This window comes from Oryctolagus cuniculus, chromosome 13 (genome assembly GCF_964237555.1).
Source record: "Oryctolagus cuniculus chromosome 13, mOryCun1.1, whole genome shotgun sequence".
In the NCBI taxonomy this organism is placed as follows: domain Eukaryota; kingdom Metazoa; phylum Chordata; class Mammalia; order Lagomorpha; family Leporidae; genus Oryctolagus; species Oryctolagus cuniculus.
In genome coordinates, this window is record NC_091444.1 from 9,247,273 (window position 1) to 9,273,667 (window position 26,395).

General features: G+C 43.6%; 1 protein-coding gene and 1 long non-coding RNA gene across 5 annotated transcripts in view; one reads left to right on the plus strand and one right to left on the minus strand.

Annotated features, from left to right (window-relative positions):
- LOC108178230 (uncharacterized) overlaps positions 1 to 26,395 on the minus strand; it is a 194,473-nt gene that overhangs the window by 31,467 nt on the left and 136,611 nt on the right. For both annotated transcript variants that reach the window (XR_011381237.1, XR_011381238.1), the window contains one exon: positions 4,914 to 4,997. This is a non-coding gene — a long non-coding RNA (uncharacterized lncRNA). The remainder of the gene's footprint in view (positions 1 to 4,913; positions 4,998 to 26,395) is intronic.
- RGS1 (regulator of G protein signaling 1) overlaps positions 1 to 26,395 on the plus strand; it is a 55,865-nt gene that overhangs the window by 3,368 nt on the left and 26,102 nt on the right. For 2 of the 3 annotated variants that reach the window (XM_070054907.1, XM_070054908.1), the window contains exon 2: positions 6,747 to 6,830. The gene's annotated coding sequence lies outside the window, so the exon portion shown is untranslated. Of the gene's footprint in view, positions 1 to 6,159; positions 6,315 to 6,746; positions 6,831 to 26,395 lie in introns of those variants that run through there. The other variant, XM_070054909.1, reaches the window with a different exon arrangement.

The following is a 26,395-nucleotide window of genomic DNA, read 5'->3' on the forward strand; positions in this document are numbered from 1 at the left end:
CAGAGACGTGGGCCGCCAGGTTGAAATTCGCCAGGTTAGTCCGGGGAACTTGGACTGAATGCCGGTGGTGGCGGAAACATTCGCGGAAGCCGCCACGTGCAGAGAGAGCACGGGGCGTGAATAGATAGGGAACGCGGGGCTGGCGCGAGGCCGTGGTGCGGGCGCGAAGTGCGTGGAGACCGCGGAGCATGCGCGCAGAGCCGGGAACCCACCGGCGGGGCGAGGCGCCTGGAAGCCGTGCAGAGCCGTGAAGCTGCCGCGGGGCAAGGTGCCGAGAAGCAGCCTCGGGGCGAGCGCCGCCGGGAAGCCGCAGGGATAAGAGAAACAGAACTTTAGAAGTAAAATGAGAGAAATAGGAATGCTGGTAGATAGAAGTAAAACAGGAGAAATAGGAATGCCTGGAGATAGAGAAATAGAGAAATAGAAAGGCCTCCCCTCAACATGGCAATGAGAGAGCTTGGATTCAGTCTGCCTGATTAAGTGAAGCGATGAGCACCTGCGGGCGGCTAGCAGCTTATGCGCCGCAGGTCACCGAAGATAGGCACGAACCAACACTAATAAGTCTCCCCCACAATATGGCAATGAGAAGGCTTGGATTCGGTTTGCCTGATTGTTAGGGCTTGTAAGCCCCTGCAGGGTGAGCAGAGCATGCGCTGCAGGGCACCGAACACAGGCACGCATCAACGCCTAAAAACCTCCTCACAACATGACGAAGAGAGGACCCGGATTCGGTTTGCCTGATTGATAGGACTTGTAAGAACCTGTGGCAACTCTAGCAAGTAGAGCAGAGGGTGTGCCGAGGGACACCGAAGACAGGCGTGTATCAACGCCAAAAAATAAAAAGAAAGGGGGATCTGTGGGGAGCAACCTGGACTGGACTGAGTTACTGGAATTAAGACTTATTCTATGCATCTGCTCTCCCACAATATGGCGCTGGGAGAGGAGAAAACAGCTTCTACACAGCTGCCTCCAGTTCAACCAATAAACAGCAGGACCTGCTCCTGATTGGAGGAGAGCAGCGTACTTGGCGTGTGGGCAGCCGAGCACGGATTGGCGGAGGAGGACTATAAAGGAGGAGAGAGACAACATGCACCAGGAACATCTAAGGGGAACATCTAGCTGAAGGAACACCTGTGCAGCCCCCGAGAAGAGCCGGCCGGCGGTGTGCCGCTCCCCTGCGGAAGTGGGGAATGTGGCCAGGGGGAACTGCCCTTCCACGGAGGTGGAAGGGATAGTAGCCAACCCAGGAAGAACCAGCAGCAAACCCGGGGAGGGCCGAGCAGACGAAAGAACAGCGCAGGGTCCTGTGTTGCTCCTCCACGAAGAGGGGGAGCGACAGTGGCAAAGAATTTATGAAGGGCTTTCTAGGCTCTTATTCTGAGAACAGCAGGGCATCACTGGAAGGTTTTAAGCCATTTAACTTTTAGGATCTGTGCTGCAATTAATCTAGAAGCCAAAGTGGAAGCAAAAGAGCAGGTAGGGGACTGCTGCAATAGTCCCATGAGAGATGATGGTAGTTTGGTCCAAGGGTAATGTCAGCGCAGATAATGAGAAGTGCCTGACTCTGGAATTCACAGAACTGGTGGTGGCTTTCATTGTAGGGAAAAGAGAAATTTCCACTGGGTTGGACTTGCCAGAAACTCAGACAAGGACATATGGGGGAGGGTCACAGCTGGTGGTGGTGCAGAAGAGAATCAAGAGTTCAATTCCCACCTGGAGCACAGGATACCTCTCACACACTGAAGCAGAAACAGTGGTTGAACAGGTGAGTCTTGTATTCAGGGGAGTATGAGGCTGGATAAAGAAATTTGAAAGCAACCAGAAAAGTCTTAATTCTTCAATTAGATACAGGTAAAGGTCTCAATTGATGTAAAATCTTCAAAAGTTCTAGGCTAATCAAAATTCTTCTTGGGGGGTGGCGCCATGGCACAGTGGGTTAATCCTCCACCTGAGGAGCCGGTTCTAGTCTCGGCTGCTCCTCTTCCAGGCCAGCTCTCTGCTGTGGCCCGGGAAGGAAGTGGAGGATGGCCCAAGTGTTTGGGCCTCTGCACCCACATGGGAGACCAGGAGGAAGCTCCTGGCTCCTCACTCCAAATCACCGCAGCTCCAGCTGTTGTGGCCATTTGGGGAGTGAACCAACAGAAGGAAGATTTTTCTCTCTGTCTCTCTCTCTCACTCTCTATAACTCTACCTGTCAAATAAATAAATAAATAATCTAAACAAATTTTTCTTGGAATGATACACTGCTTTTGGCTAATGATGTCTGTACTGTAATATCTACTTCTTACTCCATCATTCTTAGTGAAATCCCTCATTTAACAGCCTTGGTGTTCTGTTGACACCAAGGAGTTTGAAACATGAGTAAGAAAAAATAGGGGAAAATTGTCTCAAATATTACAGCTATTTATCACTACAAGTAGTAAACTATTTGATTTGGGGACAAACTATTTATAATTTATAATCTCCAGAATGGTCCTTTTGTTACACCAATGTAAAGAAAAAATTCATCTATTACACCTATGTTGCCATCAATAATCTACATCTAAGTGCAGATGAACGTTCTTGATTATAGTAAATCTTCTGGATTAGGAGTAGAAACCAGAAGGCTGAACTGAAGCTGCCTGTTATTTTTGCCTTTCAGTGGGAAGAAAGAGAAGTTATCCACAGATGAGAAATATTGACAATGTATCTGGAATTTTGCTTGTCCTGAGTTTTTTGCTAGTTAGAAGCTCCTTGTGGGAAGTACATAGAACAGAAAGATGATGCTTTTACAATATTGTGAATCTCTAGATTCAAATAACACAAAGTGAGAGCCTGGATGTCAAAAGAAAGCATAGAGGCCGGCGCTGCGGCTCACTAGGCTAATCCTCCGCCTTGCGGCACCGGCACATCGGGTTCTAGTCCCGATTGGGGCGCCGGATTCTGTCCCTGTTGCCCCTCTTCCAGGCCAGCTCTCTGCTGTGGCCAGGGAGTGCAGTGGAGGATGGCCCAAGTGCTTGGGCCCTGCACCCCATGGGAGACCAGGAAAAGTACCTGGCTCCTGCCATTGGATCAGCACAGTGCGCTGGCCGCAGCAGCCACTGGAGGGTGAACCAACAGCAAAAGGAAGAACTTTCTCTCTCTCTCTCACTGTCCACTCTGCCTGTCAAAAAATAAAAATAAATAAATAAATAAAAAATAAAGAAAGAAAGAAAGCATAGAATCAGAGAGAAGTATACTTTCCCTGATTGTTCAAAACCAGATCCATGACTTTGGCACATCTGGAGGCAGTAGGTTTGAGAGAATCCAGACAAAGCCCCTTTCTCAAGAGTATTGTCACTTGTGGAGCACCATCAGGAGATGTACCCTCCAGGGGCAGGAAGGCAGCAAATGCCAGCCAGGGAGAGTGTTCTAGGACAGAGGAGGAAGTGAGGGGCCTGCGGTGAGAGTACATGAGAAATAACTTGGGAATGCTCTGCAGGAGAGGATTTATAATCAGTAATTAGTGTATTGCGGTGTGGTGTCATTTTCATCCCCAGCTTGGGAAAAGCTGCAGGTACACAGACACTAGTTCCAATCAGGAACTGGGGTATTGAGTGCTGATTTATTTGAAATTAGGCCGCCTCCAATTTGGTCCTCTGTGGCTTACATAACGAGCACCACTTCATTTCTCTGAGTGAACTGTGTCCAATCTCTTTCCAGTCTTCTGCCAGGTTTCCTTTGTCCTGCCCCCTCCCACAGTAAGACAGATGGGGAAAGAATATTCATGATCAGAACCCAAAATGGATAATGACTTCCATGTCTCATTATAATGAGAATCACAGTGAGACTCAACTATGCGATGACATTGTATCCCTCAGTCTATCCTCACACACCCACAAGATGAGCAAAACCCAAAGATGTTACCATTTAATTAGTCAGCATACCATGAAAAACAACATCTGCATTCTGATAGCTTAAATGTAACCAGAACTTTTTTCCTGCAATTTTCATCTAATTCATCCTCAGGTTTGAAAATAGTTGTCATTTGGGGTTATGAATAGGTGCAGACAGGTAAACTGATCCTCACATACAAACATAAGAAGAAATACATCTCCTTTCCATGTCATTAAAAATAGTTACTGGGGCTTAGAGCTGTGGTGTAGTAGGTTAAGCCTCTGCCTGTAGTGCCAGCATCCCATTTGTATCCTGGTTAGTATCCTGGTTATTCTTCTTTTTATCCAGCTCTCTGCTTATGGCCTGGAAAGACAGTGGAAGATAGCTCAAGTGCTCGGGCCCCTGTACCCATGTGGGAGACCTGGAAGAAGCTCCTGGCTTCAGATCAGCTCAGATCTAGCCATTGGGGCCATTTGGAGAGTGAACCTGTGGATGGGAGACCTCTTTCTCTTTCTCTCCCTCTCTCTGTAACTCTGCCTCCCAAATAATCTTTTTCAAAAATAGTTATTTCAGTTTCAGACTGAGTACAACATGAGTAGTTATTGATTCTATAATTAAATTCTAAAAACACATGGAAAAAGCAGTTAGTTTTCTAATCTTAAAAGAACAAAGCTATTCGAGGATTATATCATGTATACATTAGGTAATCTGTACATTGTGTTAATTCACATAAAATACGGTTTCTCTACATTAGTACTACTGACACTGGGGCTGCAATGTGAAACCATGGAAGGCACTGCAGTTCTGGGGACAAAATCTCACCTGTTTGAGAACCAAAGTTATATATTCTATTACTTTACAGGCATGAGAGAATCAAATTCATCTTCATATATATTTTGTTATTCTTTCATTATGAGCAATAATGTTGAAGTCTTCAGCCAAAGGAGGCTGACAGCTTTGTTGAAATGACAATGAGAGACATCCTAGCTCTCCCAAATGACCAAATGACACTTTCTTTTTGATACACTGTCCTTTGACGAGGCATATAAAATACTTACCTCTCTGTCATATTCACGACACTCAAAGATGATACAGTTGACTAATCCACTTCCTTCTTCAGAAATTCAGCAACCTAGAAATAGCTAGAATCAGGAGATTTTAGTCCACTCAGTAGAATGTGTCTCACAGTTGGGCAGCAGCAGGAAGACCACAGAACTATACCCAGAGTCCTTTTGGTTTTTAATCTGTTAACTGATAACAGCTTACCTTTGAGAACAATTATACCACTAACATGTTTTAATAAAATTATTTTTCATGACAACTAAAAAGCTTTGTTCTGTTTGCTCAGATTTCTAATTTATAAGGGGAAAGCGATGGTTAGAAACTTCTGACTGAGGCCAGCGCCACGGCTCACTTGGCTAATCCTCTGCCTGCAGCAACGGCACCCCGGGTTCTAGTCCCGGTTAGGGCGCCGGATTCTGTCCCAGTTGCTCCTCTTCCAGTCCAGCTCTCTGCTGTGGCCCGGGAAGGCAGTGGAGGATGACCCAAGTCCTTGGGCCCTGCACCCACATGGGAGACCAGGAGGAAGTACCTGCCTCTTGGCTTCGGATCAGTGCAGCACGCCAGCCGTAGCGGCCATTTGGGGGGTGAACCAATGGAAGGAAGACCTTTCTCTCTGTCTCTCTCTCTCTCACTGTCTAACTCTGCCTGTCAAAAAAATAAATAAATGAGTGAATTTTTCAAAAAAAGAAACTTCTGACTGGATCATAAATAAAATCAAGCTTTTAGTTTTTCATATTTGTTTATTATATTCCTATCTCTTGCTTGTTGCTTTAAAAAACTAAAATTGTACAGACTTCATGAACATAAAGCACTTCTTAAAATAAAAATCTTTAAAACGAACTTATTTTCAACACTAGATGAACATGCCAATAATTTCTAACAATATTTGATATAACACCAAGAATGTCATGGAATTTGATTAGTTCTTTTATTCTGTTATATTAGCTCTTGATTGTAGTTGGACTTTGACCCTGTTTTGCTGACTTTCTTCCATTGTACATCAGGGGACTAAAAAAAAAAAAAATAAGAACTGAGACAATGCTCCATTCAATTTTATTCAAATAAATACTTACGTTATTTAAATTTGAAAGGCATAGAGACAGAGAGAGAAATCCTCCATCCACTGGTTCATTCCCCAAGATTTCTGTAACAACTGTGACTATGCCAGGCTGATGCCAGAAGCTGGGGTCTGGTCCAAGCCTCCCACATGAGTGGCAGGGAGCCACTGGAGCCGTCACCAGTGCCTCTGAGAGTGCTCGCCAGCAGGAAGCTGGGCTCACAAGCAGAGACGTGGAGGTGCCCTGCTGATGATATTTTTTCTAAACCTCTCAGCCTCTTACAGGAATATGCTACACAAGAGCATCCAGGTTGTAGAACATCATATAAAAGAAACTGCTGTAAGTAAGAAAGATGTTTTTGAAAAATGTATTTTCATGCTGCTTTAACAAGGAACCAAAAAGGAAAGAGAGAAGGCAATCTTCCTCTCACAAGCAGGCGAGATAAGACAGAGAAGCATCAGGAAGTGGGTGCTTTCCACTGTCAGTGAACTTTACCAGATGTTCAGAGAAGGTGGCTGTACCTATATTCTTCAGAGTAAAACCCTACCCCTTTTAGTTTTACTATGTTTTACATTTGAATTGTTTGGTGAAGCAAAACAGATTTTTGAGAAATGTTTTTCCCTTTAAAAAGTAAGTATTCAGTAACAGCTGTCCGAAGAAGAGGAGAAAAAAGAAAAGGAAACAAGCAAAGCCACAAAGCCCCAGCTGCACTTGGCTCCTGCTCTCTCTGCACAGCTTGTGACGTAGGCTTGTTGTATTTTGAATTCATAGGTCAGAAACGCTCATTCAGAGAGGAAGCTGGCTTTGGCATGATCCTCAGAAGAAAACAGCATTCACAGAACTGTTATTCAAAAGGTATGCACTGAGAGCTGTATTTCTTATTCTGATGAAGCTTACCTTAGTCTAAGTGGGGAGGCCTATTTTCTGGTGGGCCATTTCTGATGTAAAATTCTAAGTTTCCTAAACCATTACTGGAATCCGAGAAAGGATCGAACAGCAAACCCTGAAGAGCTGAGAGAGGAGTCTTGCAGCACAAAGCAGAGATTGCAAGAGGGCCCTGTTTCCATCTGGGTGACTTGCTGGAACCCGGACCTTTGTTACCTTGTTCACCTGAGCCACAACTTCAGGGAGAGATTTTAAAGCAGTTCTCTTTGCAGTGCTGATGTTACATGTCAGATCTCTGAAGCCACCGAGATCTTCATCCTTCCTCCCCTGATTAGGCCTGTCCGAGCCTGCTTGTGCATCCCCTTGTTAGGGTCCACAGGCCTCTCCCTGACTAACGTTCCTTGGAAATTTGACTTCCCATTTCCATGTAGTATTTCACTTAGTGCAACAGGGGAAAATTCGTTTATCACAAACACACATACCATTCTTTTACACTTTACGCTTACATTTCAGGGATGTGCAGATGATTTCTAGCTGCCTTAATTTCATGGCAATCTACCGCTGTGTGACATATACTATTGCATTGTTCATAATATTTAGACAGTTCCATAGCAACCCATAAAATACAATCTCCCCAGGTCTGCATTCCTTCAGCTGTGCATCAGGACAGGAGGAACTCCTGAGGAACGAAACTGCAGTACGGAGCGCCGAGTCTCAGCTGCTCCCTTTATGGTAGCAACTGCAGGAACCTGGAGCAGAGACACATCTCAGCATCTTCTAGTCAGAGCTCATTGCACTTTCTAGAAATGTCCCCTTTGTGTTTGTAGTTTTCTGGCTTTATTCCCAAGGCAACAAGAAATGGGCTGATAAATGTTGACTGCTTTATAGCCCACCTTTTTTTTCCCTCTCCAGTCTTGTTCATCACCTGAGATGTTTGCTATGGAGATGCTATTGGGGAATACAGAAAGCCAAATATCTTCCTAAGTCCTGTCTTCTCCCCTTATGCTTCTTGAAGCTCACAAATCATATTTTCATTTTGGCTTCTGAGCTAGACTATAAAAACATACTTTATTATACTATCCCTTTGCATTAAAAAAGACCTGCTACAGTGTCCAGCACAGGGATTTTAGAGGAATGTTCTTGATAATATCCCACTCCAGTTACCAGTGTCACTCTCCCCACCTCTCCACCTCATCCCTTTTTCATCAGCTTCATGCGGTAAGTCACTATTTTCTATCTGCATTTCATGCAAAATGTCTGCTTTGCTGTTTGTTACTCTCTTCTCACAGCGACTACTTATATACCTATTATCTCATTACACGTGATGGCCACATGGTCTGCTACTATACTTCTTTTAAAATTTTTCTGTAGCATTTTATAGAACACACAATATTTTAGATAGTCATCAGGTGTGAGGCTCAAGATAGCCTTGAGTAGCAGGCCAGGTAAACATTATCCTAGCTTTACAGGAGGAGTAAATTACTGCCTTGAGTCACGAAGTCAGCAAGTACTACTGCGGAAACTTGAACTCAAGCCTTTGGGTTCCAAATCACAGCTTCCTAAACTTAACACTGCTCTTAAGGGCAAATAGCAATAACACCACAATAAAATACACCAAAAATTTCAACATGTCCCTGTTTCCTAAATTCATGTAGCCACACAGAACTGAAAACAGCCTTTAGATAATGAAGTTTAACAGACCTCACTTTATACACTGTAGCTCCTTAGGCAAGGGTCTCTCTGATGTATCCAGCATTATATATTTCACTACAGACTCACCAGTACTTGAACCTACCAACTCCCAGTTGCTATATTTTCTGCTACACTTTTTAGTCTTATTGCCTTAAATATGTCTCAGCATTTTTAGCTTTTCAGAAGAAGCACCAGTGACATGTCCAACTTTAGTTTCTGCCATTTTAAAGATGTGCATTTGCTAAAGACACATCTTATTTCTTACTCACCAACAATCAGATCATCCCCATGTAACCCTGGGTAGGAACTCACATTGCTCCCCAAGGTCCCTACAGTGTTTCCAAATACTCTACAAGCCCTAAGCAAATTTCACCCCCTCCGCAAAGCTCTTATTGGCTTCTCTGGATTTCAAGCAACCCATCTTCCCAGAGTTGTCAGGGGACTTGTAGCTTCCATCACACGATTCCACAAATCAAAACCCCTGAGATCACCTGCTTTATTTTACTATATTTGTCTTCCTGGTCCCATTTTGTTCCCACATCACACTTCAACCAATGGTCACAGCTTTCTCCTCACTAAGGACAGTTGATACAGGAAAAGCTAGTTCCTTTTCCTAGAGTACCTTTGCACCCACACTTTTATTAAACTGTCCTGAACACTGCTGCTCAGCCTGTCCTTCTCAGCTAAAATGCAGCTTCATCCAGAAATCCCCTACTGTCTCCAAGGGACATGGGAGAGCTACCTTCTGAGTCCCCACAGCATTCTGTACACTGCTTCTTCAGCTGAGATGGAAGGTCTGACTGGACTGGACTGATGTCTGCACTGTGCTTCCTCTCTGAAGATTCCTCAGTACATACTAAGAACTCCAACTCAAAATTGGTGCAGAATGCTTGTTAAATGAATCATAAAATGAAATGTTTATGCTCATAATAAGAAGACTTTCTGTGTGCATTTAGCATATGAAATAAATATGAATTCAAAGTTTAGAGAGAAAATATATACCAAGGAAGCAGATCTTGGGTATCACAGGCACAGATCAAATTTCTTTAGCAACCATAAAATAAGGCTGGAGAAAGAGCAACTAGCACTTTATTTAGATATCACTGTTTCTGAGTCTCTTAATTAGAAGAAAGCTCTTCTCTCCAACATGTTCTTTCTAGAGTTAAAGCTGCTTACCTTTGCACCAGGGTTGTATATGTTCTTAAAGCCAAAGTTCTTAATATCTAAGGGGATTTGCCCCCAACCCACTCCCTACTGGATGAGCTTACATTCATCTTTCCAGACAACATCAGAGTCCTGTCTGACAACTCCTCTGACTCCCTCTCCAGTTACCTTGTTTTCCACTCCCACAGCCCTTCATGCAAAATTCCATTATAGCATTTAATTCATGGGACAGCAACTCTTCTTCCTCTGTCTCCCTATCTGGGTTGCGGCATTCACCCATTTCATGTATAATTTTTAAAGCTTAGCAATGTTTACCACTTTTCATGCACCAAGTTTTTTACTTGTACTTTTTGTAAACAGAAATTTATTTTGTTTATTTGAAAGGCAGAGAGAGAGAGAGACAGACAGACATAAAGGTCTTCCATCCATTGATTTATTCCCCAAATGGCTGAAACAGCTGGGACTGGGCCAGGCCAAACCCAGGTATCAAACATGGGTGACAAGGAATCAGGTGGAAAAAAAAAGGACTCAGGTACTTGGATCACCTTCTGCTGCCTTCTAAGGTACATTAGCAGAGCTGAACTGGAAATGGAGCAGCCAGGACTCGTAATGACACTCGAAAATAGGAAGCCAATATCAAAAACCCCTGCACCACATAGCCAGCCTGTACTCATGCATTTAAAAGGTAGGGGTGAAGAAAAAAAGGGAAAATAAAAAGAGAGAAAGCAAACTTTGTGGCTAGTTTCTGTTGATTAGAAAATTTGGAAGCAAATGACAATGTCAAAGCTATCTTTGCAGTAAACTTCTTGCATTTATTCTACAGTTTCTTGGGTATCAAGACTAGATGTGGGAATCCACTTTCTAGTGTGCTCAGTGTTGGTGGATCATTGAAATGTGGCAGTGCCAGCCTCACAGTTCCAGCATCCTAACAGCTCCACAACAGCTCCAGGGTGTGTTCTTGAACCAAGAGCTCTAGTAAGGAATTCAGAGGTGTTAACTTCCCAGTAGTCAATCTGGGGTCAGTCCTGGAGGCTCAGCCTACAATCCTCTCTCTTACCACTTTCAGTCATTCTTCAAGCACATAATTCTCAATATTAAAATCCTTCTTGTTTAGTTGCCAGCACTGTGGCATAGCAGAGTAAGCCGCCTCCTGTGATGTCAGTAGCCCATATGGTTGCCAGTTCGTGTTTTGGCTTCTCCACTTCTGATCCAGCTCCCTGCTAATGGCCTGGGAAAAAAGCAGTGGAGAATGGCCCAAGCACTTGGATCCCTGGAACCCATGTAGGAGACCTGGAGGAAGTTCCTGGCTCCTGTCTTCAGCCTGGTGCAGCCCTGACCATTGTAACCATCTGGGGCATGAACCAGTGGATGGAAGATCTCTGTCTCCCTTTCTCTCTGTAATGCGGCCTTTCAAATAAATGAATAAATATTTAAAAAAAAAAACTTTCTTGCTTAAAATACTTACAGTGGTGATTTCCATTTCCCATAGTGTAGCATGATAAATAAAATATGAACAGCAAAGGAGGAAGAGAGGAGACAAAGAAAGAGGAGAGAGAAAACAGGTGACAAAGAATCCCCAGCACATACGGACTCCATCCCAAATCTGCATGGAGATCCACTCTAGCAGGATTTCTAAGCAGGCTAAAACTCTCTTTTGTGTTCCTGTCTGGGAAAACTCATCTCTTTGATGTCTGATTCATCTCCTGCAACCCAAGGGAGACTTTCCCAAGGGTCTGAAAATCACTCTTTGGAAACACAATCATCAGAAGGACAGGGCCTCTGTCTTCCAGTCTCTGAGATGACAGAATCCTAACTTTGAGCATTGGCAGCTGCTCGCACGTAGTGACGAAGCCTTGATAATTTCTCACTTCCCTGCTCCACTTGAGCATGCACTTTATCCTGACCCGACTGCCTCATTTTCCCTTTAAGATGCCCACTTACTTCCTTCCAGGCAAAATAGGCTGGAGCTCTGCCCTCTCTACTGTTGCCGACAGTTACTGAATAAAACTTTTCCTTGCTTTAACTCTCTTTGCTCATCTTTGACAAGAGAAAGGCCTATCCTTTTTATTCTTTTATATTCTTATTCTATCCACTGATATCCAATTGAATCATAAGAATGTATTCTGGGGGCCAGTGGTGTGGCGTAGTGGGTAAAGCCCACTGGCTGCAATGCTGGCATCCCATATTTGCACCTGTGCGAGTCCTGGCTGTTCCACTTCCAATTCAGCTCTCTGGGAGAGCAGCAGAAGATGGCCCAAGTCCTTGGGCACTGCACCTGCATGGTAAACCGGGAAGAAGCTCTTGGCTCCTGGCTTCGGATCAGTGCAGCTCCGGCCACTGTGGCCATCTGGGGAGTGACCCCAGCAGATGGAAGATGGTGACCCCGTCCCTCCCTCCCTCTTCCTTTCTGTAACTCTGTCCTTCAAATAAATAAATAAATCATAAAATTAAAAAATGAATGTATTTTGCCTATAAATACTTCACATTGGTTAATTTTAAATTATCAAAATTACTAAATGCATAATGATTTTCTATGGATGATTATATAAAGTCACATCTCAGACTTTTAATGAGGAAGATGTTTTCTTATCTCCAGAATATTTCACAAATGATTTTATACAAAGTTGACAAAGTAAATGCCTTAAGTACTACTCAGTACTATAAAGTAATCCCAAGAATGTCTGAAATTTATGGCAAAACACTTTTCAATAATGTGTCTCCAAAATTCATCTGATTATTGAAGGAACTATAACTTAAAAATAATAATTTATTTATACCAATGATATCAAAAAGAAATGTCCATTGTTGCTTTCAAAGAGAAATTGGCCTGGAGTAGAGACAGACTCCAAGACATCCAACCTCGTTTTGGTCTTTGATAAACAGAAATATTGGGATAGGCATTGTGGTACAATGGATTAAGCCATTGTTTGGGATGCCAGCATTCCATATCAGAATCCCTGGGATAAAGTCTCACCTCAACTTCTGATCCACCTCCCTGCTAAGGCTCCTAGGAGGCAACAGATTATGACTCCCTGCTAAGGCTCCTAGGAGGCAACAGATGATGACTCCAGTGTTTGGGTTCCCACCACCCATTTGGAAGACCTGGATGAAGTTTCCAGTTCCTGGCTTTGGCCTAGCTCTGCCCCTGGCTGTTGCAGGCAATCGGGGAATGAACCATCATATAAACAATCTCTCTCTCTCTCTCTCTCTCTCTGTGTGTGTGTGTGTGTGTGTGTGTGTGTGGTGGGTGTGTGTGTAGTGTATGACCACTCTCCCTTTCAAATAAGTAAAATAAATCTTAAAAGGAAAAACAGAAATGTTTCAGAGGAGAATAAATTCCTTGAAAAACAGATTGTTGCTATCCTCATTTCATGTAACTTTCAGGTTTTGTATTTGCAAGAAATGAGTAACTGGTCACACACACAAAGTCCCATTCTTTAGGTTCAGTTCTCTTGAAGGGATGAAAGTGGTTAACAAGGAGCTGTGGATACTTCATATTCTAAGCATAATATATAAACGTTTCTGACTGGGAAGAAAGAAATTGCTGACAAGTGTGGTTGTGGGTTAAACTTTAAGTGCGTGTGAGAAATCCCCTGTTGACTAAGTGCCAATTCACTGTCATCCCAGAGAGTCATCTTCTGGACATTCCCTCTGAACTTTTTTATTCCTCCAAAGGAGTTCATGCAAGGAACTATGCCATGGTACGTTTTTTGCTAAAAAGAAAGCACTTTCATGAACAACTTGAAAATTTCCAGTAACAATAGCCTTATCACCATTTTTCTCATTACTCCTAATCATTTGTAATGAGAAACCCATGAAATATGTGAACCATCTGGAAGCGAAAGCTCTGGCCTGAGAAGCAGAGGATCTCATTTAATCCCTACCTCATTAATTCCCAGTGAAACCTGGAATGTTTATTTCTAAAAGAAAACAGTAACCTTTTCCACTTCTAATCCCATGGGAACAGCACAAAGATTAAAAAAAAAAAAAAGTGCACCAAACTAGGTGAAGTCTTTTGGGAAGATAAACATTGAGGCTACAATATCAGCACTATAATACCAATTACTTGAAATAATATTACAAAAACTAAATGCTCTGCAATTTTATAACAGGAGAAGGAAAGCTGGCTTTGGGAGTTCTGTTATTTTCAATGTCAATTATTGACATAAATATTTCTTTCATTTCTTTGAGACTTAAAGGTCAAATTCTACATTACTGAGGAAACTTTCTGTGCCAAGAAATTTAACTAAAAATGCCTGATGGGATTGTTCCTACTTTTAAGGAATACCTCACTGAGAAAACTGACTACTTCACACCATCAATTTCTCTTTTAAAAGTAATGGCAGGAGTCAACATTGTGCTGCAGTAGGTTAAGCCACTGCCTGTAGTGGCAGCATTCCATATGGATGCTGGTTCAAGTCCCAGCTGCTCTACTTCTGATCTAGCTCCCTGCTAATATCCTAGGACAGTAGCAGACGATGGCCCAAGTTTTTGGGTGCCTGTCACCCACAGGTGAGACCTGGAAGAAGCTCCTGGCTTTGGCCTTGCCTTGCCTTGGCCATTGTGGCCTTTAGGAGTGTGAACCAGTGAGTGGATACTCTCTCTCTCTCTCTGCCTTTCAAATAAATAAATCTTTAAAAGAAAAAAAAAAGTACCATCAATTTGAAAAAGGCATACATGTGGGCCAGCACCCTGGCTCACTTGGTTAATCCTCCACCTGTGGTGCTGGCATCCTATATGGGCACTAGGTTCTAGTCCCAGTTGCTCTTCTTCCAGTCCAGCTCTCTGCTGTGGCCCAGGAGTGCAGTGGAGGATGGCCCAAGTGCTTGGGCGCCTTCACCCACATGGGAAACGAGGAGGGGGCACCTGGCACCTGGTTCCTGGCTCCTGGCTTTGGATCGGCACAGCACCGGCCATAGTGGCCATTTGGGGAGTGAACCAATGGAAGGAAGACCTTTCTCTCTGTCTCTCTCTTTCACTGTCTATAACTCTACCTGTCAAATAAATTTAAAAAAAAAATTTGAAAAAGCATGCATGTAAAAATTCACTATTATGGTCAAAGGTTTAGAGGCACAGTGTATGGGATTAGCTAAACTCAATGTTCTGGCTATAATCCCTGTTGAAAGCCACACTGGAAGTCTGGATCAAAATCATGAGCTGAGATGGCAGCTAAAGCAAAAATGTGAACTCGCATTGGCTAACAGTAGACCGAGGAAGGGCCTGTGTGTGGGAATCTACCTGAGGGGCTCAGAATAACTGGGTGTTTGAGGACACAGAGGGAACTTTGAGCCACTCTCCAGGGAGTATAAAAAATTATTTCAACATTTGGAGTTGGTTTCTAATCAATCTGTTATGGTTTCCATGCTCTAATGGAATGATATCACAGAGATTCTTCGTTGATGTCTGAAATGATGATCATCACAGTCCCTGCACAGCCTTCATGACAGAATTACTCACTTTTGAAGTACAGTCTGGGCTTCTTTCATACATTTGTGTCTTCCCTTCTTCACATGGTCAGCAAAAGTACCACAGACCCCACGGTAGATGGAAAATGCTGACACATGTTTTATGCAAGTCCATTTTAATAATATATCTTCTTGAGTAACAGAAATAATTATTTTAATTAAATATAAACCTGTTTAGCTTACTACTGTTGAGTTTTGTTGCAAGTCAAAAAAATAAATGAATATACAAAAAATAAAACCTTTTTGCAAGAACACTCAGACTACCATCTACAGTCCTTGATGGGAATGATCAGCTTCTACTTTCCAGCCAGGCTTCACATAACAACTCATTTTCACTTCCCACATTTCCTCGTAACTCCATCAATGTAGGTTCTTGCAGCTCTTCATAACTCACATATCACAATATGGGCAAAAACATAGCGCAGAGGGTTGGTGCAAAAAAGACAACAGTTAGGAACATCAATTCCTCTTATCACTCAAAAGTCAGAGGAATTTAGTTGTCTCTGGCTGGTTATGTCTCCTCACTTTTGAAAAAGTATAGGAAAAATCGAGATGAGTTGTCACCCATTGTTTCTCAGAAATAACTATGTGTCTGGATCCAGCTCCCTGCTGATAGCTTGGGAAAATCAGTGTTTGGGCCCCTGCCACCTACATGGGAGACCCAGATGGAGGTCCTAGCTCCTGGTTCCAGCCTGCCCAACCCCTGGTTGTTGTGGCCATCTGAGGGGTGCACCAACAGATGCAAGATCTCTCACTCTTGCTGTGTGTGTGTGTGTGTGTCCTTCTCTGTAACTCTTTCACATAAATAAATCTTTAAAAAAAAGAAAAGAAAAAGAGCCATGTGTTGAAATTGAGTCTGTTCACTATCACATGAATCACACAGTATTAGGTAAGATCATGGCAGAAGCTAGAAATATAAAATGAAGGTTCATGAAATCCATTTTATTTTATTCTTAAGTTTATTTGACAGATGGGTAGGTAGGTAGGTAGACAGATAAGAGATCAATCAATCTCCTTGCACTGGTTACTCCCCAAATACCCACACAGCTGGGGCTAGGTCAGGCTGATGTCAGGAGACTGAAATTCAATTTGGGTCACCCATGTGGTTGTCAGGTACCCAACCACTTGAGTCATCACCTGCTCTTCCCCTTCTCCCTCCCCACCCCCCACAGGGTGTGCATCAGCAGAAAGATGGAATTGGGAATGGAACTGGGACTCAAAGCCAGGCACACTGGTATGGGATGTCAGTGTCCCAAATGATGTCTTAACTGTTGCACCAAATGCTTGCCTTCTTCATTTTATGTTAGTGCAACAATTGAGTATATAATTTTAAATAATGAAAAATCAAGGACAAACACTAAACCCTACATGATGATTAGACATAAACATAAAGCACAAGCCACAACTATCTTAAGCAAGCTAGTAATGAATGTGAGAGAGAAAATCAGAAAATTAATACTGACAAGAAATCTCAAATGAAGAAAAATACAAGTGAGCAAACTGAATTCTAATTTTTTTACTTTTTATTTTACCATTTCAATAAATATTAGAAAACTTCAAGCAAATAGAAAAGTGTGAATCAAAACAATCATTTTTATCACCTAAATGTTAACTTTTCATAGTGGCACAAGGAGTTGAGTGGCTGCCTGTGAGACTAGCATCCCATATAAGTACCAATTCAACTCGTAGCTGCTCCACTCCAGATCCAGCTCAATGCTAATGTGCCAGGGAAAGCAGCACAGGATGGACGAAGTACTTGGGCCCTGGTACCCACATGACAGCCCTGGAATAAGCTCCTGGCTCCTGGCTTCAGTTGCTATGGCCAGCCCTGGTCATTACAGCCATCTGAGGAGTGAACCAGCAGATAGAAGATGTGTGTGTGTGTGTGTGTGTGTCTTTCTCTCTCTGTAATTCTGCCTTTCAAATAAATAAAATCTTTAAAAAACATCATGACCACTGAACTTCAATTTCATTTTGTCTTAGAGTGCCAAATATGTCACTTAATTAAACCTATCAAAGCACAATTTTTGCATGCCAACTGAAAATACTTTTATTTAACCACTGTAAATGAAGGAATTCAGGGACTTTGATCTGAGTTAACCTCATGAAGTGAGCATTGGCAACAAGGGAAAAGCATGGAGGAAGCCACCTCTTGGAACTGAACTTGATACTTCTATGAGTTCTTCAGTACTTCTCTAACAGCCTTGATTGTGTTCTGCTATGCATTAAACAGAACTGTGCAATTAGTATACAGCGTCTTCTCTACTGGGAAAATAAACATTATTTTATAAAATAAACATTTATTATTATATTACTATGCATTAATTACAGCCATATGTCTTGAATTGCATAGATGATGACAATAATACAGCAACCCTTGTGAATTTGCTAGAATTAAAATTACACACTCCTTGGGGCTCACATTGTGGTTTAGTAGGTTAAGCCACTGTCTGCAATGCCAGCATCCCATAAGGGCACCAGTTTGAATACTCGTTCCTCCACTTCTGATCCAGCTTCCTGTTAATGCACCTGGGAAAACAATAGATGACCCAAGTACTTGGATCCCTGCACCCACGTGGGAGACCAGATGAAACTCCTGGCCCACCACTGGCAATTCCTGCGACCTGGGGAGTGATCCAGGGGCTGGAAGATTGTGTGTGTGTGTGTGTGTGTGTGTCTATCTCTTCCTCTCTCTCTAAAACTGTGCCTTTCAAATAAATAAATCTTTAAAAAAAATACACACTCTTCCTTTCACTTGAACTTATCTTTTACCATAAAATTTTATCTTTACCCCACATTATTCCTCAGAAGTCTTCAAAACTGCTTACTGGTAACTAAGGATTTTAACTAAAAGAAAAAAAAAAAGTAAGAGAGTAAGCCAAAAACTTCTAACCTGCTCCTGTTGCTGCCCTGCTGAAAAGTAACCAGAAAATGCAGCCTCTTTTTGAGCCGTCTGAAGCCGCATTGGGGACAGGGTGGAGGGTGCCTTTGGTGAGGAAGCCCCCGCATTTCCCTGAGTTCTTGACACAGATACCCGCATCTATGCCACCTACAGAGCTCTGCACCAGTGTACTTGCCCTCATTCTTCTTTCTCCACGGGTCACCCTTCAAGCAGTACTCATCATAATGCATAAGATAATTTAGCTCCCACTCAGCAAAAACTCAATTTGAACTCATTTTGATAATAAGTAGTCAAGTAGATACACTTTTAAACTGAGCTTCAAAGTGTACAGAGTAAGCGTTAGAGCGGGCTAATATAAATTGTGAGTGATAATTCTGCCCCAGAGTATCTCCTTTTAACCACCAAGTAACAGATAAAATCCACACAAGGAGGAAATGTTTTAATTTGCAACAAAGGCAAGAGTACTGGGTAAAAGGGCAATCCAGAAGGATGGTGGGGGTTTACAAATCAGTTTTCATCTAATGCATGATTGTGTCTATGATATGCTGTGCTTTTTTAAGTCTGAATTTTCAAGGTTAAAGTTTTCAGTAGCATTTCCTCCTCACCTAAAGACATAACTCCCAATAGTTTGTAACAGTTTATTATATATTTATTATAGATTCTTTATATTATTATATAAAGAAGTAGCAGATAGGAGCTTAAAATTTCTTAATACAAATAAATGATAAAGGTTTATGGAGATGTGTCGCTCCCCGTCTTCGTGGAGGAACGACACAGGACCCTGCGTTGTTCTTTCGTCTGCTCGGCCCTCCCCGGGTTTGCTGCTGGTTCTTCCCGGGTTGGCTACCGACCCTTCCACCTCCGTGGAAGGGCGGTTCCCCCTGCGACCTTCCCCACTTCCGCGGGGGAGCGGCACACCGCCGGCCAGCTCTCTCGGGGGCTGCTCAGGTGTTCCTTCAGATAGATGTTCCCCTTAGATGTTCCTGGTGCATGTTGTCTCTCTCCTCCTTTATAGTCCTCTTCACCAATCCCAACTCTGCTACCCACACGCCGAGTACGCTGCTCTCCTCCAATCAGGAGCAGGTCCTACAGTTTATTGGTTGAACTGGAGGCAGCTGTGTAGAAGCTGTTTCCTCCTCTCCCAGCACCATATTGTGGGAGAGCAGATGCATAGAATAAGTCTTAATTCCAGTAACTTAGTCTAGTCCGAGTTGCTCCCAGTTGCTCCCCACAGATCCCCCTTTCTTTTTATTTTTGGCATTGATACGCGCCTGTCTTCGGTGCCCCGCGGCACACACTCTGCTCTGCTTGCTGGAGTTGCCCACAGGTGCTTACAAGCCCTACCAGTCAGGCAAACCGAATCCGGGTCCTCTCTTCGCCATGTTGTGAGGGGTTTTTTAGGCGCTGATGCGTGCCTGTGTTCGGTGCCCTGCAGCGCATGCTCTGCTCTGCTAGAACTGCCTGCAGGTGCTTACAAGCCCTATCAGGCAAACCGAATCCAAGCCCTCTCATTGCCGTCTTGTGGGGAGACTTATTGGTGTTGATAACATGCCTGTCTTCGGTGACCTGCAGCTCATACTCTGGTCGAGCTGCCTGCTGGTGCTTATCGCCTAATCAGGCAGACCGAATCCAAGCTCTCTCATTGCCGTCTTGTGGGGAGACTTATTGGTGTTGATAACGTGCCTGTCTTCGGTGACCTGTGGCGCATAAGCTGCTAGCCGCCCGCAGGTGCTCACCACCTCCCTAATCAGGCAGACCGAATCCAAGCTCTCTCATTGCCATATTGAGGGGAGGCCTTATTTTTCTCTATTTCTCTATCTCCGGGCATTCCTATTTCTCCCATTTTACTTCTATCTACCAGCATTCCTATTTCTCTCATTTTACTTCTAAACTTCTGTTTCTCTTATCCCTGCGGCTTCCCGGCGCCCGCCCCGAGGCTGCTTCTCGGCGGCTTCCCGGCTCTGAACCGCTTCAGCCCGCGCTTCTCTCATCTGCGCGGCTTCCCGGCTTCGCGCGCACACTCCACGGTCTCCGCGCCCCTTCGCGCCCGCACCAAGGCCTCGCACTAGCCCCACGTTCCCTATCTATTCACGCCCCACGCGCTCTCTCTGCAAGCGGCGGCTTCCGCGAGTCACACAGCATAGCTTACGTTTCCGCCACCACCGGTATTCAATCTAAGTTCCTGGGGCTAACCTGGCGAATTCAACCTAGCTTACGCGTCTCCGCCTTATGGTTTGGCTTCCCGTCTTTTGCTCCCCGGGCTAATCTGACAGATTCCAACCTGGCCCACGTTTCTGCCTCTGGTTTAACTTTTCGCCTTTTGCTCCCTGGGCTGACTTAAAGAATTCCAAGCTGGCTTACGTCTCCGCCTCGGCCTGCGCCCCGCGGCTTCAATTTCCCTAACATTTTTCTCTACCCGGTATGCTTCCCTAAGTTTTCTTCCAACAATATTCCTCCCTCATTTCTCCTGGCTTCTCCCCACAGTCCGTATCCGAGTCTGTTTGTTCTAGCTTTCACTTTCGCTTTCAACCTTAGAGATTTCTCCCAGCTTCCCCCCATAGTCTGAGTCTATGCCTAGGCTTTTGATAGCTTCTTCCGGCACCTTTTTCGTCCAGCTTTCCCCTAGGCTCTTTGCTAGTCTCTCTCTCCGGTATTTTCCCACTTCTTCCCGTTTCTTCCCTCCTAGGTTTCCCTATCCGAGTCACGGCACCATTATGTTGCTCCCCCTCTTCGCGGAGGAACGACACTAAACCCTGCCTAGGCTTCATATCCGAGTCACGGCACCATTATGTCGCTCCCCGTCTTCATGGAGGAACGACACAGGACCCTGTGTTGTTCTTTCGTCTGCTCGGCCCTCCCCAGGTTTGCTGCTGGTTCTTCCCAGGTTGGCTACCGACCCTTCCACCTCCGTGGAAGGGCGGTTCCCCCTGCCACATTCCCCACTTCCGCGGGGGAGCAGCACACCGCCGGCCAGCTCTCTCGGGGGCTGCTCAGGTGTTCCTTCAGATAGATGTTCCCCTTAGATGTTCCTGGTGCATGCCGTCTCTCTCCTCCTTTATAGTCCTCTTCACCAATCCCAACTCTGCTACCCACACGCCGAGTACGCTGCTCTCCTCCAATCAGGAGCAGGTCCTGCTGTTTATTGGTTGAACTGGAGGCAGCTGCGTAGAAGCTGCTTTTACTCCTCTCCCAGCGCCATATTGTGGGAGAGCAGATGCATAGAATAAGTCTTAATTCCAGTAACTTAGTCTAGTCCGAGTTGCTCCCAGTTGCTCCCCACAGAGATGGAAATGCTGATTTCTCTGATTTGATCTTTACATACTGTTTGTATTCAACATGTGTATTGAATTATCACACTGTACTCTACAAATATGCAGTTACCATATGTCCATAGAAACATTTCTTCACAAAAAAGACATAAATTCAGGCACTAACCACGTACTTAGGATGCAGCCTGTATCTGCAGCTAGTTTTACTTCTAGGAAATGTATGTGACTTGAGGTTTATGGCCTAAGCATCCAGTAAAGGTTTCCACTCTGAAGTCTCAGCAGTGAGTTAGAGCCTGCTCAGAAGAAGGAAAAGAACAATGGGAGGGATGTCCTGGTCATCAACACTCACACTAGCGTTTTCCCACATTTTAGAGCTATCTATCTCCATCCTGATGGAGAACCTGAGAAACTGTCAGCTTGACCATTTCCCTCACATTAGCTACCACTGAGGAAGTTCAAGAGTGAGACTGAGGAGGAAAATGGACATCTGAGGACAAAGCAGTCCCTTCCTTATGCACCTGTCCTCACAGGGGCAGTTGCCCAGTCCCTGCAGGGAAGTGTGGTCTCAGGTTTCAGGCAGAAGGGCCAGACCCCATCTTCCACAACAACTCCCAGCTATTTCTCTACCAGTTTCCTGGCTGACTCAGAGTTAATTAAGGCTTTGCCAAGCATGTCAGGGACATGTTTTAAACAATTAAGGAAGATGTTTCAGAGAGATTTTATATAAAGTAAGCTTACTCCATACAGTGCCAATTGCTCACTCTTGAGGGCAAACTTTTAACTAATAAGAGGCTATTCCAGACATTTGCTGCCACTAAAACACCTGTCACTCGTATTTCAGGGTATATGTCTTGGATGCAGATGTTTCTCTTGTGAGTAAAAAAAAAGACATATTAAAGACAATTCCAGTTGGATTAATACCTCAAATTACTAACTTATAGAAAATTTTACACCAATTAAACTATCTAAAAATAAAAACATCTTAGGTGGATAACCTTTGATAATGAAGGCAAAGGCCCTGGGTGTGTCTGGGTTATTAGGAGTCAGTGGATGAGGGAAAGGATGCGGGGTAGACTGGATAGCCACTGAGGATCGACTCAGACACCAGGGCTAATAATTCTAGCCCTGAGATTTGCTGCCTGTGTGAACTCAGGAAAAATGTTTAGCCTCCCGAACCTAGAGTTGCCTCATCTGTAAAATAGATTAAGTAGTCCTTTCATCTTAAAATCCATGTGAAGATTGGGTAATACACGGAAATGATAACACACAATGAGTTCTCAATGTATGTATTTTTGTAGATATGTGACTTTAAGTTTTAGGAAAAACCTCTGAGTCTCAATCTTTTACTATAAAGTAATATCTATCTCATAGAGTTGTATTAAAGGTGAACAAGTGATAAATGCCATTTCTCTAAAGCTCTTTAAAACACACATTATAATACATATTTTAAAACCTGTGTATCTTTCTAGTAAAGGACCATGGAAAGAATGAAGGGTAGAGTGGACAGTCATTGGGGATCATGTCGGACAGCAGAAGCAGCATAATGTCAGGGTACTTCAAAAATTTCATAGAAAATGGAATTAAAACATAAATTTACTTTGCTACAAAAAACTTTGAAATTCATGCATAGCTTTTTTCATTAGTATGCATTTTTTTTTAACAGGGAGAGTTAGACAGTGAGAGAGCGAGAGACAGAGAGAAAGGTCTTCCTTTTCCATTGGTTCACTCCCCAGATGGCCACTACGGCTGGCGTGCTGTGCCAGTCCAAAGCCAGGAGCCAGGTTCTTCCTCCTGGTCTCCATGTGTGTGCAGGGCCCAAACACTTGGGCCATCCTCCACTGCCTTCCCGGGCCACAGCAGAGAGCTGGACTGGAAGAGGGGCAACCGGGACAGAATCCAGTGCCCAAACCGGGACTAGAACCTGGGGTGCTGGCGCCTAGTGAGCTGTGGCACTGGCCAGTATGCATTTTCCATATACTTTCTGGAGACCCTTATATGTCAAGAATGAAATAGAAATGAAGTGAATTTTTATGTGTTTGAATATCTAAAAAGAAACAGTTTGCATATATAATATTCAGATGCATGTGTTTACATGTCAGCATCAGTGATTCATGCAAAAACGTATGATCCTGCCAGAAAAGAAGCTTCAGAATTTAACTGAGTATGGCTATCCTCCCATTTCTGTGTTTTAAGTATGCAGCATAAGAAACACTCATAGATTCCCGGAAAGGGCCACACTGGTATGAGCTGGTATGAAGGAGTCCTGAATAGCTATTTTGTATATCTTTCTTATCTTTTTTTTTTAACCTATTTCCTGTACTGCAAAGAAACTCACACAGGATGCTTATGAAATAAGATCTAATTTTTCAGTCCACATATGTTACAACTGAACATCAAAAAACCCCTAGATTTCACAGAACTAACTTTTAGTGCTTTTCTAATGGAAAGCCCCATGGTGTATAGGGTTCTCATAAACCACCTTGGAATCATAAAGTTGATCTCATGCTTCTCTCTCACCTTAATGCTATCTAAGTGTCTGTCTTTTCATGCTTTCATCTTGGCACAAAATATTGTCCTACTATGTGATCTTGAAAACATTAATTTTAAAACACATCCTGTAAAGAATCTCCTCACTGTAAAATTCATAAGATGCACTTAATGTAAGTGTATAATATGGGAATTTGAAGTCCAAAATATTCAATTTTTTTTAATCAGGAACATCCAATGAGGCATGCTGCTCACAAGTCAGTTCCTAAAATTCTCAATGATACATGGTCATTCTTTTTTTTAAAAAAAGATTTTATTTATATATCAGGTAGAGTTACAGACAGAGGGAGAGACAGAGAGAAAGGTCTTCCTTCCGTTGGTGTACTTCCTAAATGGCCGTAACGGCCAGAGCTACACTGATCTAAAGCCAGGAGCCAGGTGCCTCCTCCTGGTCTCCCACGTGGGTGCAGGGGCCCAAGGACTTGGGCCATCCTCCACTGCCTTTCCAGTCCACAGCAGAGAGCTGGATTGGAAGAGGAGCAGCCGGGACTAGAACCAGCACCCATATGGGTTGCCGGCACCACAGGCAGAGGATTAACCTACTGCGCCATGGCACTGGCCCCAACAAAAAATCTAATTTTGAACAGAACTAAAAATTTTGAGTCATTCCCAAGAATTAGGTAGAGATTTTAATATGCTAGTGAAATCTACAGTTTTGATACACTGAGGAAAATTTCTGTGAGAATAACTATCATGAGGAAAAAACTGACTAAACTGATGGAGAAAAAACAAGTACCTAGTTTACAGTCCTGAAATATAAGTTGCCATGAAAGAACTCTGCTTGTGAGCTGTAAGCTCCACACCTCTGAAAAAGTTCCATGGGGTCATCACAATGGTGTATTGGGTAAATCCAACGCCTGCAATGCTGACATCCCATGTGGGCACCAGTTCGTGTTCCAGCTACTCCATTTCCCATACACTTCCCTGCTAATGGTCTTGGAAAAGCAATAAATGATGGCCCAAGAGTTTGGACCCCTGCCAAACATCTGGGAGACTTGGAAGAACCTCCTGGCTCTTGGCTGCAGCCTGGCCCAATCCTGAGCATCACAGTCACTTGGGGGAGTGAATCAGTAGATAGAAGATTCTCTCTCTCTCTCTCCTCTCTCTCTCTCTCTCCTCTATCCCCTCTCTCTCTCCTCTCTCCTCTCTCTGTAACTCTTTCAAATAAATAAATCTTTCAAACAAAGCAATTCTACATTATATTTCAACTTGGGAAAGATACAAATGCAAAAAAGAAGCCATGGTAGTAACCTGTAGGACTAGCCAACTGGGGGAAAACTTCATCTGGAGAGCAAAATTTTCCTCTATATTGTACTGAGACAGTTCTCAAGGATCACCTGCCCAATACGCTTAGAGGAAAGTTTATTCCAAAGTAATGACTACTCTCGTCCTACAAAGCAGTGATTGAGAAACAGCATAGAAAAATGGAACAAGCTGGCTGGTAACATGGCTCACTAGGCTAATCCTCTGCCTGCAGGACCGGCACCCTGGGTTTTAGTCCCGGTTGGGGCACTGGATCCTGTCCTGGTTGCTCCTCTTCCAGGCCAGCTTTCTGCTGTGGCCTGGGAGGGCAGTGGAGGATGGCCCAAGCACTTGGGCCCTGCACCCGCATGGGAGACCAGGAAGAAGTACCTGACTCCTGGCTTTGGATGGCGCAGCACCGGTCATAGCGGCCATTTGTGGGGTAAACCAACGGAAGGAAGACCTTTCTCCCTGTTTTTCTCTCACTGTCTAACTCTGCCTGTCCAAAAAAAAAAAAAAAAAAAAAAAAAAAAAAAAAAAAAAAGAGAGAGAGAGAGAGAGAAATGGAACAAGCATGAACTCTGAATTCAGATTTCAGTTCTATTCCAAGTTCTCACTAAGTTAGAAAAGCCAATCTTTTTGGCACTTAGTTGTCAAATTGTATTAAATGAGGTCAATGGCATTTTTCTCAAAGGATTATGGTAAAGATTAGATCAAGCAATCTAAAATACCTAAGATGGTTTTATATCTACTATCTCAGCATTTTAGCATTAGCTATCATTATTACCTTTATTAGTAAAGTTACTTCAGTAACAATTCTGAACAGAAAAAAAAATGACCATGAATGTTTCTGAGAAGATTTTTAAAATTTTTCATTTCTTTACTTAAGAAGGAGGGAGAAGGAGAGGAACAGAGAGAGAGAGAGATCTTACCCAGTGGTACATTCACCAGCTGCCTGCGATAGCCCACAGCCATGGCTAAGCTGGCAGTCAGGAACGCACTGAAGCTGAGACATGTGGCAGGAAGCCAATTACTTGAGCCTTTGCCACACCTGTTAGCAGGAAGCCAGAGCTAAGAGCTGCGGCAGGTATGGAAGCCTGATACTTTGATGTGGGATGTGGGCATCTAAATCTGTTTCTTAACCACTGGGTCAAATGCCTTCCCTGGAAATTTCTTTATAATCATTGCTGTACCTAACAAATGAAAGACTGACACAGATAATTGCGCCTGCATGAGCATAGCAAGAAGTAGCAG